The sequence below is a fragment of the Silurus aristotelis genome (assembly GCF_946808225.1).
Source record: "Silurus aristotelis genome assembly, chromosome: 28".
NCBI classification, from domain to species: domain Eukaryota; kingdom Metazoa; phylum Chordata; class Actinopteri; order Siluriformes; family Siluridae; genus Silurus; species Silurus aristotelis.
Window position 1 is genome coordinate 16,704,255 of NC_139601.1, and position 18,836 is coordinate 16,723,090.

The following is an 18,836-nucleotide window of genomic DNA, read 5'->3' on the forward strand; positions in this document are numbered from 1 at the left end:
ACAGTTTTTTAAAACTGCTTCGCATCTGTGTGGCATGGAGTCAACCAACTTGTGGCACCTCTCAGCTTTTATTCCACTCCATCATTCTTTATCAACATTCCACAATTCATTTACATTTCTTGGTTTTGCTTCAGAAACAGCATTTTTGATATCACCCCACAAGTTCTCGATTGGATTAAGGTCCGGGGATTGGGCTGGCCACTCCATAACATTAATTTTGTTGGTTTGGAAACTTTGCTCGTTTACTAGTGTGTTTGGGGTCATTGTCTTGTTGAAACAACCATTTCAAGGGCATGTCCTCTTCAGCATATGGCAACATGAACTCTTCAAGTATTTTGACATATGCAAACTGATCCATGATCCCTGGTATGCGATAAATAGGCCCAATACCATAGTAGGAGAAACATGCCCATATCATGATGCTTGCACCACCATGCTTCACTGTCTTCACTGTGTAGTGTGGCTTGAATTCAGAGTTTGGGGGTCGTCTCACAAACTATCTGTGGCCCTTGGACCCAAAAAGAACAGTTTTACTCTCATCAGTCCACAAAATGTTCCTCCATTTCTCTTTAGGCCAGTTGATGTGTTCTTTGGCAAATTGTAACCTCTTCTGCACATGCCTTTTTTTTTAACAGAGGGACTTTGCGGGGGATTCTTGAAAATAGATTAGCTTCACACAGACGTCTTCTAACTGTCACAGTACTTACAGGTAACTCCAGACTGTCTTTGATCATCCTGGAGCTGATCATTGACTGAGCCTTTGCCATTCTGGTGATTCTTCGATCTATTTTGATGGTTGTCTTCCGTTTTCTTTTACGTCGCTCTGGATTTGCTCTCCATTTTAAGACATTGGAGATCATTTTAGCTGAACAGCCTATAATTTTTTGCACCTCTTTATAGGTTTTCCCCTCTCCAATCAACTTTTTAATCAAAGTACGCTGTTCTTCTGAACAATGTCTTGAACGACCCATTTTTTCATTTTTTTCAAATGCCTGTTAGTGCTGGCTTCATCCTTAAATAGGGGTCACCTGATTCACACCTGTTTTTTCACAAAATTTATGACCTCAGTGATTGAATGCCACACTGCTATTTTTTTTAACACACCCCTTTCAACTAATTGCCCAATTGCACAGCCTTACGAGCGTGCATATCATGAATGATGGGTCTTGTTTGTTCTCTGAGAATCTACTGCACCTACTGGTAACTTGTTTGTCACGTAGCAATAAAAAATATACTAAAAACCTGGATTATTCTGGTTAGTCACATTGTACTGCTATTATTTTGAACATAACTGTATGTGAATATATGTTTTACACACATTTTAGTGATATTAAATACAATAGCAATATTTGGTCACATTATGAAAAGTTGAAAACCATCTCATGAAAGAACACTGATTAATGCAGAGTCTCTCTGGAATATCTGCAGAGTTATAATTAATTTAATGCACCTCCTAAACCACGGATAAAACAGAGCGTAAATAACCGGATTAATGGTGGAATTACAATAAATCAGGAAAATTAATTCACAAATAGTTTCTGACTTTAAATCAATAACGTCACCTAATAAACTGTAAATAAAATACAGAAGTAAACATGCCAGAAACACAGACACTAAAATGCCGAGGACTTTGGCTGCTTTTCTCTCAGATTTCATGGAGTGGGAGGTGATTTTCTGTGTTTGAGGTCGTGTGTGATTATTAAGCTCTCTGATAGCAGTGGCGTGTTTCTTAGCGATCAGAAAAACCCGACTGTACAATATGATTATGACAGAAAGTGGAAATATAAATGTTATTACAAGATCAATTACAGAGAAAACCTCATTCAGAGTAGGAAAACACTCTCCAGGACACATTAGAAATTTCATGGAGCTTAGACTGAAGTAGTTGAATGTTATGCTGTATGCCAGACACACACACCAGTTAGAAGAAACCACAGTGCACATTATCCTTGTAGAGATTGTGTTTGTGTAGAAAAATGGGTTTGAAAGAGCGACATAGCGATCCACAGAGATCAGAGTGATATTAGAAATGGATGAGACCAAAACTAAACTGCCAATTAACCAAAAACAAATGCAGAAACTTCTCCCTAAAATCCAACACGACTTGCTAATCCAGATAAACATTGAAAGCATCACTAAAGCAGCGACGAGGAAATCCGACACGGCCAGTGAGAGCACGAGCATGTTGGTCGGTGTGTGAAGCTGCTTGAAGTGAAGAACAGAGATGATGACGAGCAGATTTCCACACACTGTTAGAAGAACCACAGCAGCTCCACACATGTACAGTAAGATATAAACTGCAGGAGATACAGATCTCTCTGGACAGGAGAAATGCTCACAGAGATCCGAGAGATTCAACTCCGTCACGTTCATGAACACAGCATTTGAATAAAAGTCTACAGAAATCCAAAATATTAAGATCTTCATCCAATGTGTGATCGCTCGATTACCAGCTCTGATTTATTTATAGTTTGTAATTAGACCCCGCCTCCAAGTTTGATTGACAGTTTTACACAAATGATGTCATCGGATAAAGATGTTCTTTGGCGCTTTTAGTATTTTAATTACTGTTACAGGATACTGTATTTGAATGAAAACAAATATTCATCAAATTAATATAACTAAAGTTGCTATATTCTTAGAAAGAGTCTCACACTTCAAAATAAAAAAAGTTGCATTTAATTTTACACATTTATATAATCATACTATTATGGTATAATTAATAAATTAATATAATTGATTACACAAACATATGCAATAAGGCATGCAATAAATACGACAAAATACTAAAAATGTAAACGTACGTTAAAGAGTCTGTGCAAATAAAACTGGCTGTATGTTGAGTCTGTTCAAGTTAAGTGTCTGTGCAAAGAGTTTTATGGAGTTTTGAAGAGTTATGTGCAACCCGGAGTGTTAATGTGCATCGTGTACAGTGTGTAGTGCAGTTCAGAACAGTGGGGAAAGTCAGCACTGACCCACCCCTCCTTGATAGAATTAAGGAGCCGCACGGCAAGGGGGAGGAACGACTTCCTCAGTCTTTCAGTGGAGCAGGGCAGTGATAGCAATCGTTCACTGAACCTGCTCCTCCTGCATGGAGATGATGCTGTGCAGTGGATACAGCGGATTGTCAATGATTGACAGGAGCCTGCTCAGTGCTCGACTCTCTGCAACTGATGTCAGGCGGTCAAGCTCCGAGCCCACTACCGAGCCCGCCTCCCTCAGCAGCTTGTCCAGATGTGAGGCGTCCAAGGGCACTCACCACAACAATCCAATAGAACATTTGCAGCAGCTGTTTGCAGATGTTGAAGGAACCCAGCCATTAGGGGGGCACAAGCCAGTGTACTCTTAGTGCCGGTCCCAAGCCCGGGTAAATGGGGAGGGTTGCGTTAGGAAGGGCATCCAGCGTAAAACATGTGCCAAATCAAATATGCGGATCACAAATGAGAATTTCATACCGGATCGGTCGAGGCCCGGGTTAACAACGACCGCCACAGGTATCGTTAGCCGACAGGGTACCGGTGGAAATTGGGCTACTGTTGGCCGAAGGAGGAGAAGGAGAGGAGGAAGGCGTCTACAGAGACGGCAGGAAAAGGAGCAGTGTAGGAGAGTAGAGGTTCGGGTTGGTACTTTAAATGTTGGTACTATGACGGGTAACGGGAGAGAGATAGCTGATATGATAGAGAGGAGAAAGGTAGATGTGTTGTGTGTTCAGGAGACCAAGTGGAAAGGGAGTAAGGCCAGGAACATTGGAGGTGGGTTTAAACTGTTTTATCATGGTGTGGATGGGAAGAGAAATGGTGTAGGGGTGATTCTGAAGAAAGCGTACAGTAAGAGCGTAGTGGAGGTGAAGAGAGTTTCTGATAGGGTGATGATCGTGAAGGTGGAGGTTGAAGGGATGATGATAAATGTCATCAGTGTTTATGCTCCAGAAGTTGGCTGTGAGATGGAGGAGAAAGAAAGATTCTGGAGTGAATTAGATGAAGTGGTAGATGGTGTGCCTAGGAAAAAACGATTGGTGATTGGGGCAGACTTTAATGGGCATGTAGGTGAAGGGAACAGAGGTGATGAGGAGGTGATGGGTAGGTATGGTTTTAAGGAGAGGAATGTGGAAGGGCAGATGGTGGTAGATTTTGCTAAAAGGATGGAAATGGCAGTGGTGAACACGTATTTTAAGAAGAAGGAGGATCATAGGGTGACGTATAAGAGTGGAGGAAGGTGCACACAGGTGGATTATCTTCTGTGTAGGAGATGCAACCTGAAGGAGATCGGAGACTATAAGGTGTTGGCGGGGGATAGTGTAGCTAGACAGCATCGGATGGTGGTCTGTAGGATGGTTTTGGAGGCGAAGAAGAAGAGGAGGAAAGTAAGGTTTGAAAGAAGAATAAGATGGTGGAAACTGAAGGAGGAAGAGTGTAGTGTGAGGTTCAGGGAAGAGGTCAGACAGGGGCTCGGTGGTGGTGAAGAGGTGCCGGATGATTGGGCAACTACTGCAGGAGTGATGAGGGAGCTAGAAAAGTACTTGGTGTGACATCTGGAAATAGAAAGCAAGACAAGGAGACGTGGTGGTGGAATGAGGAAGTGCAGGAGAGCATTAGGGGAAAGAGGTTGGCAAAACAGAAGTGGGATCGACAGAGTGATGAGAAAAGTAGGCAGGAGTACAAGGAGATGCGGCAGCAGGTTAAAAGGGATGTGGCGAAAGCCAAGGAAAAGGCATATGAGGAACTGTATAAGAGGTTGGACACTAAGGAAGGAGAAAAGGATTTATACCGATTGGCCAAGCAGAGGGACCGAGCTGGGAAGGATGTACTGCAAGTTAGAGCAATAAAGGATGGAGAGGGAAATGTGTTGACTAGTGAGGAGAGTGTGTTGAGAAGATGGAGGGAGTATTTTGAGCAGCTGATGAATGAGGAAAATCAGAGAGAGAGAAGGTTGGAGGATGTGGAGTTGGTGAAGCAGGATGTAGATAGGATTAGTAAGGAGGAAGTGAGAGCAGCGATTAAGAGGATGAAGAATGGAAAGTCGGTTGGACCAGATGACATACCAGTAGAAGCGTGGAGATGTTTAGGAGAGATGGCAGTGGAGTTTTTAACCAGATTGTTTAACAGGATTCTGGAAGGGGAGAGGATGCCTGAGGAATGGAGAAGGAGTGTGCTGGTACCGATCTTTAAGCATAAGGGAGATGTGCGGACCTGCAGTAACTACAGGGGAATTAAGTTGATCAGTCACACCATGAAGTTATGGGAAAGAGTAGTGGAAGCCAGGCTGAGAGAAGAGGTGACCATCTGTGAGCAACAGTATGGTTTCATGCCGAGGAAGAGCACCACAGATGCCTTATTTGCTTTGAGGATGTTGATGGAGAAGTATAGAGAAGGACAGAAGGAGCTGCATTGTGTATTTGTGGATTTAGAGAAAGCGTACGACAGGGTGCCGAGAGAGGAGTTGTGGTATTGTATGAGGAAGTCAGGTGTGTCAGAGAAGTATGTGAGGGTGGTGCAGGACATGTATGAGGACAGTGTGACGGCAGTAAAGTGTGCAGTAGGTACGACAGACTGGTTCAGGGTGAAGGTTGGACTGCATCAAGGATCGGCCCTGAGCCCTTTCCTGTTTGCAGTGGTAATGGACAGGTTGACGGACGAGGTCAGACAGGAGTCTCCCTGGACTATGATGTTTGCAGATGATATTGTGATTTGTGGTGAGAGTAGAGAGCAGGTTGAGAAGAGCCTGGAGAGGTGGAGATATGCGCTTGAGAGAAGGGGAATGAAAGTCAGTAGGAGTAAGACAGAGTACATGTGTGTGAATGAGAGGGAGGGCAGTGGAGTGATGCGGTTGCAGGGAGGTGGAGAAGGTGGAGGAGTTCAGGTACCTGGGGTCAACAGTGCAAAGTAATGGAGAGTGTGTTAGGGAAGTAAAGAAAAGAGTCCAGGCAGGGTGGAGTGGGTGGAGAAGAGTGACAGGAGTGATTTGTGATAAAAGAGTATCTGCAAGAATGAAAGGGAAAGTTTATAGGACTGTGGTGAGACCTGCGATGTTGTATGGATTAGAGACAGTGGCATTGAGTAAAAGACAGGAGGTGGAGCTGGAGGTAGCAGAGCTGAAGATGTTGAGGTTTTCGTTGGGAGTGACGAGGATGGACAAGATTAGAAATGAGTTTATTAGAGGGACAGCACATGTAGGATGTTTTGGTGACAAGGTGAGGGAGGCGAGATTGAGATGGTTTGGACATGTGCAGAGAAGGGACATGAATTATATTGGTAGAAAAATGCTGAAGATGGAGCCACCAGGTAGGAGAAAAAGAGGAAGGCCAAGGAGGAGGTTCATGGATGTGGTGAGGGATGACATGCAGGTAGTTGGTGTAAAAGAGGCAGATATAGAGGACAGGGTGGTATGGAGACAGATGATCCGCTGTGGCGACCCCTAATGGGAGCAGCCGAAAGAAGAAGAAGAAGAAGTTTGCAGATGTTGAAGGACACCATCCTTCTGAGGAAGTACAGCCAGCTCTGTCCTTTCCTGCACAGTGTGTCCGTGTTGGCAGTCCACTCCATTCATCATCCAGCTGCACTCCCACGTATTTGTAAGTCTTTACAATCTCCACACAGTCACCGTTGATAGTCACAGGCTCCAGTTGAGGTCTGGGTCTTCTGAAGTCCACCACCATCTCCATGGTCTTTGTGGTGTTAAGGTGCAGGTGGTTGAATTCACACCTTGCTGGTCCTGGATCACTTTCCTGTACTCCTCCTCCTGTTCCTTCCTGATACAGCCCACGATAGCAGTGTCCTCCGTGAACTTTTGTACTTGGCAGGACTCTGATTTGTATTGAAAGTCGAATGTGTACAGGGTAAACAGGACCGGAGAGAGGACAGCCCCTTGCGACACTCCTATAGTGCTGACCACTGTGTCAGAAATGCTGTCCCCCAGTTGCACGTACTGAGGTCTCTCTGTCAGGTATCTGTGATCCATGCCACCAGGTGTAAGCTCACTCCCATCTTTGTCAGTTTGTCTCTGAGGAGCAGAAATGTAATCCTCACAGTCTCGCTGTCACTGTCCAGGTGAGAGAGGGATCGGTGTGACAAATACATAATAGCCTTCACTCCCACCTTCTCCTGGTATGCAAACTGAAGAGGGTCGAGGGCATGGCGGACCTGAGGTCTCATGTGCTGTTGCAGTACCCGCTCCATGATCTTCATTATGTGAGATGTCAGGCCGACTAGCCTGAAGTTATTCAGCTCTCCAGGGCATGGCTTCTTTGGAACTGGGATAATGCAGGATGTTTTCCACAGCCACGGGACCCTCTCCTGTTCCAGGCTCAAGTTATAGATGCGCTGTAAAGGGTCTCCCAGCTCTGAAGCGCAGGCCTTCAGTAGTCATGGAGAAACTCCATCTGGGCGAAGCCTCCTCAGCTCTCTGCACAACTAGTCTGCACTGATCATGGGTGGAGGGACACTCTCCCCTCTGCTACAGTTATTTCCAGGGGTAGAGATAGAGCAGAAGTGGGGTTGGGGGGTGCAGTGTACTAAAGTGTGAATGAGCTGGGGTGGTCAAATATGTTGAAGAGGTTGTACTGCTGGAACGCCGCCGCCTGTTTCTTACTCCTGTAGGTGTGAGTGGGGCATCCAGCAGCACAGCCCTATCCCCATCTGAAATTTACCAAAGAGTAAACCAGAGGTGCCTCTTTTGCCAAGATGAGGGCAGCCATGGTCCGCCCTAGCGGTCTCTTTAGTGGCTCTGAGTGGCTCCGCTGTCCTGTCGGAGCTAGTGAACTGGCTTCCTGGGGCAACTCCCACATTCAGTTAATGCAGCAGTTCAGCCTGATACACCTTACAGGACCGCCATGTTGTGCAGGGACGCAGTGACTTGACCTCCTGAAGCATAAGCCTTACCCACTAGAGCCGACGTATTACGCAGGGTTTTTGTGGGTAATGTTGAGGTCTTGAGGCAGAAGGTGATCCTGGGAGAGAGAGATAGCTCACAAGCGTCTCTTCAACCTGCAGCATTGCTCCATACCTGTGTACTTTCCGCCCCATGATGTGTGAATACAACGTCGAAAGGGGCTGAAGGGGCTTCGCCCATGACCCCTCAGTTTGTAGGTCTGGAAAGAATGGGAAACCCCGACATGGAGGTTGCGACCCGGTGTCAGAGAGCGCTCATCCAGCTTATTGGACAGAGGGACTTTCTGCTCATGAGCCAGCCCAGTTATGTAGCTTGGCTACGGCGCAGGTCACAACCCCCAAAATGCTTACTGCTTATTGTCATTCATATTATAATTATAATGCTCTCTGGAAGTGGAATGCGGCCAATATGTGCAGATTATGAAGGGGAATAGGGACCTTTTAAAGGGGACAGGTAAATGGAGGACAGGTGTAGATGATTAGTAGGAGGGAGAGGCTGAGTGAGCGTGTGAGCATTGGAGGGAGGCATGACTGACAGTAGTGATGTCAGGAGTCTACAAACTTTTGTCTGTGAAGTGTGTGTTACTTTTTCATGTCAGTGTATTAGTTTAAGTGTCTTGCATCACTCAATATAACATGTCTTTATTAACTGAAATGTATGAAAGGAAAAACACATTTGTAGGCTGAACTAGATGATCATCACTTATTTTTAATTGGTTGAATTGGATGAACTGAGGTGCCTCAGTCTCTCATCAGATGGGACGGGAATTCCCATTATAGGTGAATGAACTGACGTTTGACTGCCCAAGCATCACTTCTCCAGCCAATGTTGCACACATTCCACACTGTGTTTCTGTACTGTAGGAACCATTCATAAAAATGTTTACTTATGAAACCCAAGGCAGTTTCATCTGTCCCAAGATTTATTGAATGAAGGAGATGAGGACTAACCCCTGTCCCCACTGTTGTAGTCATTAATATTCACAACACATCTTTTTTTTTGCACATTTTCTAATGGCCTGCACTGAACCAGGTTACACCCAAAGTCCACTTCAGCCTGATTTAGGCCAAACCTGAATCAGTGATTATTCACAGGCTGTAGGTTCCTGCTCAGTTGATGGCAGGCCTGTAATCCCTGAGATTGGAATATTTTCTTAAATATTTGAATTTGTTTCAAGTTGAATGTTAGGGTCTGGTGTGCCCCGGCATTTTACTTGTGTGTCAGTGTGCTGGACTTGTATAGCATTGCTATCTCTGATACATCAGTTCTATTATTAAAGCAGGGAAATTAAGTGAGTCATTCATTCTGTGTTCAGCTGGAATGAGTTTATTCTAAGATACTGAGGACAAGTGTGTCTTCCAAAAAAATACATCTTTGGCCTTATGATGCACCATATGGAATGATCTACTTAGCAAATTTCTGTGAAATTTTATAGTTCAATTTTGCACAGTGCCTGACTTTTCTACTAATGATAAGAAAGAACGTTTTAAGCCACCAATTAAGTTATAATTAATAATAGGTATTTTTATTTATGAGTTTGATTTCATTTTTATTTCTAGTATCTATAACAAGTCAAAGTAGGTAATATATACTGTATATATATAAATGGTTTATCTGCAATCTGTTACAGATGTTTTAGTAACATTTAATACAATAACACACACACCAGTTAGAAGAAACCACAGTGCACATTATCCTTGTAGAGATTGTGTTTGTGTAAAAAAATGGGTTTGAAAGAGCGACATAGCGATCCACAGAGATCAGAGTGATATTATAAATGGATGAGGAAAAAATCAAACTGCTAATAAACCAAAAACTGATGCAGAAACTTCTCCCTAAAATCCAGCATGACTCGATCGTCCAGATGAACACAGACGGCATCACTAAAACACTGATGAGGAAATCCGACACGGCCAGTGAGAGCACGAGCATGTTGGTCAGTGTGTGAAGCTGCTTGAAGTGAAGAACAGAGATGATGACGAGCAGATTTCCACAAATTGTTAGAAAAACCACAGCAGCTGAACACACGTACAGTAAGATATAAACTGCAGGAGATACAGATCTCTCTGGACAGGAGAAATGCTCACAGCGATCAGAGAGATTCAACTCTGTCACATTCATGAACACAGCATTTAAATAAAAGTCTACAGGATATAAAAATTACGAATATTAAAATATTACGAATCCAAAATATTAAGATCTTCATCCAATGTGTGATCGCTCGATTACCAGCTCTGATTTATTTATAGTTTATAATTAGACCCCGCCTCCAAGTTTGATTGACAGTTTTACACAAATGATGTCATCGGATAAAGATGTCATTTGGGGTACTTAGTTTTTTTTTATATTTGTTACAGGATACTGTATGTAAATGCATACGTATCAAATGCGTATCAAATACATATAACGAAAGTTGGCATATTCTTAGAAAGAGTCTCACACTTCAAAATAAAAAGACGTTTTATTGAATTTTACACATCTGCATATTATTGATAGGATAATTAATAAATGCTTAAAGCAAACTTCCAGCTGAGTTCTCACTTGTTTTCAGCTTCTGAGTGGGAACTCTGGTGTTAATCCAGTGTACACAGAACCACAGCGTAGTGCAGATGAATGTGATGGATTTAAATCCGAACACTGAATGTTTTAGAAGCAATTGTGCTTCTTACTTTCTCCTCCATCTCACAACCCACTTGTGGAGAAAAAGCACTGATGGCATTAACTTCAAATCACTCCTACATTATTTCTCTTTTCATCCACACCATGATAGAACAGTTTAAACACCTCCAATGTTCCTGGTCTTACTCCCTTTCCACTTGTTCTCCTGAACACACAACATATCTACCTTTCTCCTCTCCATCATATCAGCTCCCTCTCTCCCTGTACCACTCATAGTACCAACATTTAAAGTACCAACCTAAACCTACACTCTTCCACACTTCTTCTGTCCATGCTGTCTCAGTAGATGTCTTCCTTCTCTCCTTCTTCTTCATGAAGTGTTTGTGGATACTCTGGGCATGTGCACCCTTTGCCTATCTGATGGCCTGGCACAGTTTGTCCCTCGCTGTTCTTAGGGCTGCCTTGTTGCCTGCCCTGAAAGCCTTCCAGAGTCTCTTCTCACTTATCCACAGTTTCTCTTTAGGGCATAAAATTATGTTCTTGGGAACAGTGACATCACTGCACTTGATGACCACTGATGATTTGTTCTCCTCCACTTTGGTGGAGTTGTTTGTAAACTGAAATTAGCATGGGTTACAGGTTACTTGTAGCAGAATTAATCTCCACAAACACACTCAATAATTTCGTGAGTCTACAAACTTTTATTATATAGATATATATAATATAAATATGCATCGGAACGCTTTAGGAACAAGGTCGAATGACAGAGGGGCCAGGGGTGGCACTAAGGTCAAGGCTATAAAACCTGACAAAGGTCAGTGGGATGGACCAGCCCGCAGCGATGCAGATGTCTTGGAGGGAAACTCCAGAGGACAACGCCTTAGACCCCGGAGGGAGCAGGGAGACCAGAGGACTCATAAGAGGATGAAATAGCATTCAGAATGATTCTGCTGAGCATCTGCTTGTTTGCAGGAAGACCTCTCCTTGGAGGGCCATAGCAGGTGAACAGCTGCTCCGACTTTCTTCACAGTTCCGTTCTGTGGACATACAGTATATATTCAGTGCTCGCACTGGACACAGTCGGTTAACCTTCTCCCGATCTGGGGCCTGAAAATGAGGAGGAAATGATGCCTGGAGCGTAACAGGAATGAGGGGAACATACCCTGATTTAGGATAGAGAAAGGCACTTGCCATTCCTTCAGTAAGTAATTCTTTCCAGAACTACTGGAAGCAGCGCAACAGGGGGTAAGGTGTACTGCACCATGGATTCCAGCCCTAGAGTGGCTGGGGATGTTAGGAAAAACCAGAGGGGACAGTGCAATGTATCTTGTGTCGCAAACAGGTTCACCTGTGCTCTGTAAAATCTTTCCCAGATTTGCGCCACCACATCCATGTGGTGTGTGCTTCCTTGTTTAAGTGGCCTGGGATATATGCTTTCCGTGAGGAGAGCAGCTTTCCCTGGCCAGGAGGATGATCTGACATACCAGCTTCTACAGGAGGAGAGATTGCAGACCCTGCCCTCATGGTTGATGTAGGAAACCACCAAAGTGTTGACGACGCATCTATCGTAAGTGTTACGCAATGGACAGGAACTCTCATCATGGGGCCCTGGGACAGGAACCCGGGATCTCTCCACACATCTAAGGCACGTAGGGCTCACAGCATAACCTTGTTCATACAGAGTGGATTTCCCCTCCGAGAGAACCCTCAGGCCCTGAGCCACCATTTCAGAGTTATGTGCAGGAGTCCAAGTGGAACCAATTTCTACACTGCTGCCATCAGTCCCAGCAGTCTCTGGAACATGCGTTACAGTGAGTGACTGGTCTTCCCTGACTTTCTTGATAGCCGCGAGGATGGATTTGACATGAGTAGGCGAGATCTGTGCCTGCATAAGAGTCGAATCCCATACTAAGCCTAAACAGGTGTTTCTCTATGATGGAATAGGCATACTCATTTTAGCGTTCAGCCTTAACCACAGCTCCTTTATATGGGCAAGAATGACATCTCGATGCCGGACCACCAGCTGCTACGATTAATCCAAAATCAAACAATTGTGAAAATAATTCAGAATGCGGATGCCCCAAAGTCTCAGTGGAAGCAGTGCCGCATCCACACACTTTGTAAAGGTGCAGGGTGAGAGTGCAGGACCAAATGGAAGGACTCGGTATTGGTAAGCTTCGGCCCCAAAAGCAAACCTCGGGAACTTTCTGTGAGCTGGAAGGATGGGTATATGAAAGTATGTATACTTAAGACTTACCATGACAAACCAGTTGTCTGACCTGAATTAGGACACGACCTGATTCAGGGTCAGCATCTTGAACCTGAGTCTCAAAAGTGAATGGTTCAGCTGATAGATATGACCAATATGGCATGCAACTCCTCGTAATTTTTTGGGAGCTATGAAGTCAAGTCAAGTCAAATTTATTTCTATAGTGCTTGAAGTACCAGCTTTAGAACATGGACTCTCTGTCTGACAGAGGGACCACCTCGATAACCTTCTTCCTCAAGAAAGTATCCACTTCTTGTTCCATGACCAGAGCCTGCTTGGCCCCCAACAGAACCGGGGCGGATGAGACCCAAATTAAATCATATAACCTTTGTCTATAGTACACTGAACACATCGAGACACATCTGGCAGTTTCATTGTCCCATAACGAATGAATTTGGTTATGGGTCAACTGGGAAGAAAGGCAGACTCCAGCGTGGAGGCAGTGACACCGGTTGCAGGAAGTGCTCGCGAGCTTTCTGCTGATCAGACGGCCACTCTATGTCGAGGTTGGCAACGGCACCGGTCACTACCTCGAACAGCGCCTCGAAAAAGACTGGCTAAGGTGTTGTATCTGAGGGCTTGTCAACATTCATCCCCTTGTCCTCCCAAGAGGAGGAGGGGCAGAGCAGCACGCAAAGGGAAGAAACCGGCAAAAGGTGTGCATCCAAACCTTGCAAGAGAACGCTGGACCCAGCAGGTGAGAGAGGAGAAAGGGACAAGACCATCTCCAAACCCTCTGCTAGGTCTATCCACCCCAGGTCTTCAAATGCCACTTAAACTCATTAAAAGCAGGGTCAGAACTGAGAGGAGCAGGAGCACCCTCCCCAAAGAGTGCTATCCGAGCATTCGCACTGACATGTGAGCGCAATATGCGCTGTTGGCTCCCTCGAGAACTGACCTAGCATGCTCCGCTCCCAAACAAACGAGGCTCTGCAAATCCCCCCCCCCCCCCCAGGTTCATTCTTATTTTGTAATTCTTGTCTCTTAATGGACACACACACACACACACACACAGTGCAACACTGTAGAAGTGTGGATTTACAAAGATACATTAAAAAAGTTTTACAGATTTAGCAGTTACTATTTCTCAGCATTCAGCTCATTTCCTATAAGGTATCTACAGTCACCATACATTTCAAGAAAGAAAGAAGATAACATTTCATATCTTTATTAAGTATCTTTATTTTAAAAAATTTTCTTGTTTTCATAAACCAGTTTAAATCTACTGATATTAATTTATGTCATTATCTATATTCCCTCATATAATGTTATTCATGTGGTTTTATTCTTATTTCTAGTATCTGTAACAAATTAAACTATTTTCTATATAAACAATAACAAAGCAAACATTGCTATTATATAATGTAATACATCATACTATATATTATATTTATGGTTTATATGTGATCTTTAACAGAAGTTTAAGTTAAAACGATACAAAAGCCAGATTTGGTCACATTATCCAAAGGTGAAAACCGTGTCATGAAAGAACATCGATTAATGCAGAGTCTTTCTGCCCTTCCACATTCCTCTCCTTAAGGCCGTACCTACCATCAACTCTTCATCACCTCTGTTCCCTTCACCTACAGGTAAGATCAGGTTACACCCATTTGTACCACATTGTACACTCACTGACATTCTGTATGTTCCTGCTTAATGAAGGTCCTGCAGTCCCTGAGATCTGCCTGTGTTTTAAAATATGAGAATTTTGTTCTTTCTTTAGTTAATTAATATCATTTACTATTGATTAGCATTTAGCTGTTTTTTTTTTTAAATATATAATAAAAAGAACGTTTTAAGCCACCAATTGAGTTTTTATTTAGTTTGATTAAATTCTTATTTCTAGTGTCTGTAACAAGTCAAATTACTTTCTAGATAAAGAATAACAAAACAAATATTGCGAATATATTAATAGTAATACATTCATATATATCTACAACATTTTCTCACATCATCAAGGGGTATAAAGTTTTTTTTAACTAAGAACATTGATTAATGCAGAATCTGTCTGCAATATCTGCAGAGTTATAATTAATTTAATGCACCTCCTAAACCACGGATAAAACAGAGCGTAAATAAATGGATTAATTGTGGAATTAAGGCCTACAACAATTATGAATTTAGGAACAGATTCTGCCTGTAGTTCAATAACGTCACCTAAAAAACTGTAAATAAAATACGGAAGTAAACACGCCAGAAACACAGACACTAAAATGCCGAGGACTTTGGCTGCTTTTCTCTCAGATTTCATGGAGTGGGAGGTGATTTTCTGTGTTTGAGGTCGTGTGTGATTATTAAGCTCTCTGATAGCAGTGGCGTGTTTCTTAGCGATCAGAAAAACCCGACTGTACAATATGATTATGGTGGAAAATGGAAATATAAATAAATATACAAGCTCTATTACAGACCAAACCTCATTTATAATGAGAAAACACATTCCAGGACACATTAGATAATTCATGGAGCTTATATTGAAATAATAGAATGTTATGCTGTATGCCAGACACACACACCAGTTAGAAGAAACCACAGTGCACATTATCCTTGTAGAGATTGTGTTTGTGTAGAAAAATGGGTTTGAAAGAGCGACATAGCGATCCACAGAGATCAGAGCGATATTATAAATGGATGAGGCCAACATAAAAGTACTAATTAAACAAAAACAAATGCAGAAACTTCTCCCTAAAATCCAGCATGATTTGATTGTCCAGATAAACAACGGAGGCATCAATAAAGCACTAACAAAGAAATCAGTCACGGCCAGTGAGAACACAAGCACGTTGGTCGGCGTGTGAAGCTGCTTGAAGTGAAGAACAGAGATGATGACGAGCAGATTTCCACACACTGTTAGAAGAACCACAGCAGCTGAACACACGTACAGTAAGATATAAACTGCAGGAGATACAGATCTCTCTGGACAGGAGAAATGCTCACAGAGATCCGAGAGATTCAACTCCGTCACGTTCATGAACACAGCATGTGAATAAAAGTCCAAAATATTAAGATCTTCATGCAATGCATAATCGCTGGGTTACCAGCTCTGATTTATTTATAGTTTATAATTAGACCCCGCCTCCATGTTTGATTGACAGTTCCACACAAATGATGTCAGCATTTTTTTATCACTGTTACAGGATACAGTATGTAAATAAATACAAATATTCATCAAATCCATATAACCAAAGTTGCTTTATTCTTAGAAACAGTCTCACACTTCAAAATAATTGTATTTATTTATTTAATTTTACACATAATGAGGATGAAATAATTCATAAATGGTTTAAGCAAACTTTCAGCTCCCACATGGTTCCTGCTTTTTTTGCGTGACAGGGAACTCTAGTGTTTATCCAGTGTACACAGAATTACAATTTAGCAAAAATGAAAGAATCTTTCTTTCTCCTCCATCTCACAATCCACTTTTGGAGCATAAGCGCTAATGGCATTATCTTCAGTATCACCCCTACACCATTTCTCTTTCCATCTGGATAGAACTGTTTAAACCCAACTCCAATGTTCCGGGTCTTACTCCCTTTCCACTTGGTCTCCTGAACACACAACATATCTACCTTTTTACGCAACTTACAACTAAGCAGGAAGGATTAACGGTCTTGCTAAAGCATTGGCAGCTTGGTGGTGGTTGGATTTGCGGCAGATTTGAAAATGTGACCTTCTGATCCAAAGTCCAAAGCCTTAACCTCTCCCTTGCAAAGTAACAAAACCCTCCTTGAGTGCACTGACTTGTGCAAGCCTGAAGGGTGGGTTGAAGTCAACAACCATCAATTTTTTAACCACATTCATAGAGAGGTTGTTTGCTTTGCACCAGTCTGTTAACCTGCTGAGTGTCTTTCCTGCTGATTAGAACCCATCATGGTCGTATCTTCAGCAAACTTGTCGATGAGATTGGAGCTGCGCATTGCTACAAAGTGATGAGTCAGTGGTGTGAACAACAGGGGACTGAGAACACAGTCCTGGGGGGCCCCAGTTCTCAGTGTTTATTCAAGACCAAGATGGCGGTGTAGTATCTTAAATGTATAGTATCTTAAATGTGTAATATCAAAAGGCCTAAATTCATATTATTCTGCAAAGGTGACATTCCTGGAAAGGCCAAAGTTAATTACTGAACCACCTAGACAGATGGTTCTCTTTAAGCAAAAGTGTAGGAGTAGGCTTTAATGTTATCTCAAGGCTGGTGGAAGATTGGTCTAGGATGTATATCTTCTTGGGAGGCGACCTCTGACCCGTTCACCATATACTTCGAGGTACAGGAAAACGGGATGCGCTTTATGTTTTATGATCTGGGAATGTTAGCCCTGGAAACATCTGGAACACTTCAGTCAGGGCAAAGGCAGGCTTCTCTTTACGTTCAACATTACTGCACAGTAAGCTCATATGCATCTCATTTACATTAAGAGGTGGACCCAGGAAACGGGCAAGCATTTAATGTGTGTGTAAGCATGGATCTGGAGTCAGACTTTGAATCAGAGCGTGCTGACTCCAGGCTTGACCGGAAGGCCTGTAAAGATGCTATATTTCTGTGTTAAATAAAAATCATTATTTACACGAAATACTGTGTCTAAAGAAGAGTCCTTCCAGCCGACAACTACACCTCATCAAGACGACGAATATACAACAGCGGTACGTGCAAAATGCAAGGCCAACATTGACCACTGATCCAGCTCGGCCGGCAGCCAGACCCCAGCGCCGAGACCGTAAGCAAAGAAGGGGGAAGCAAGGCGGCATTAGGGCTAGGCTAAGGCCCAACCCACATCAACCATCTCTCCCAAGCATCTTCTTTGCTAATATACGTTCTCCCGTTAATAAAATGGATGAGTTGCTGCTCTGGACCACATCACATGTGGATTAAGGAATGTATTGTCATGATTTTTATGGAAAAATGACTCAACAACAACATTAACAGCAGAAACGGTATGGTAAGAGTATGACCAGAGGGAGAATTTTTTCTCTACAGCAACAGTTTCAGGATACTGACTGGAACATGTTTGCCTCACCGACCACACTGGACTCTCACACAGACATGAACATTTACACATCAATGGACCTAAATCTGTTTCGTTGAGCAATCAGGTATCCTCAATTCTCATTCTAAACCCTGGCATCCCACAGGGCTGTGTTCTGAGCCCACTACTCTATTCACTGTTACTCACCCACGACTGTGATCCTCTGTATAAATCCAACATCTTCATCAAGTATGCAGTTGACACCACTGTCGTCTGCCATATCAGCAACAACGATGAATTGGCCTACAGGTAAGAGATCCGAAGCCTGACAGCGTGGCGCGCCACCAACAACCTGACCTTCAATGCCATGAAGACTAAAGAGCTCATCATGGACTTTTGGAAATCTAACAACAGGAGACATTTTATTGTCTACATCAATGGAACTGAGGTAAAGCGAGTCTTCAACTTTAAGTTCTTGGGAGTTCACATCTCTGAGGATCTGTCCTGGCAGCAGAACACTTCAACTCTGGTTTGGAAGGCACAACATCACCTTTACTTCTTGAGGAGTCTCAAGAATGCTCATCTGTCCCCAGGGAATTTAACGAGTGTATACCGCTACATCACCGAGAGCATCCTGACCAACTCCATCACTGTATGGTACGGAGGCTCCACTGTCTGTGAACTTAAAGCCCTGCAAAGTGTTGTAAAAATTGCCTAACGCATCAGTGGCACCAACTACCTGCCATTGAGCACTTTTACCACAACAGATGTCTGTGCAGAGCGTCATCAAGGTGCTTCTTCTCCCGTGCTTGCCCCGCCCGTCCAGAGCTTCTCGCCATCAAACTAATTCCACACACCTGTCCCTCATTACCCTTAACAGCACATTTAAGCACGGCACACACTCCACTCCAGCGTCCGTTATTGTTTGTGTTTGGGCTCTGTGTGTTTTTGCCTGGCTTCGGCTTCTTTGTGTTTCATTAAAATTCCAGTTCGCTGTGATTCGGCTTCCGCCTCATTCACTTGCGCCTGACACAAGGACTCTTCACATCCCAGTCACAAACTGTTTAACCTTCTTTCATCAAGAAGGAGATACAGGAACATAC

At 43.2% G+C, this 18,836-nt stretch overlaps 1 pseudogene across 1 annotated transcript; it reads right to left on the bottom strand.

Annotated features, from left to right (window-relative positions):
• Window positions 1-14,750: 14,750 nt before the first annotated feature.
• Window positions 14,751-15,743, bottom strand: LOC310722177 (trace amine-associated receptor 6 pseudogene; annotated as a pseudogene). Its single transcript has one exon. The product of its transcript is annotated as a trace amine-associated receptor 6 pseudogene (transcript).
• Between the last annotated feature and the right edge of the window lie 3,093 nt (window positions 15,744-18,836).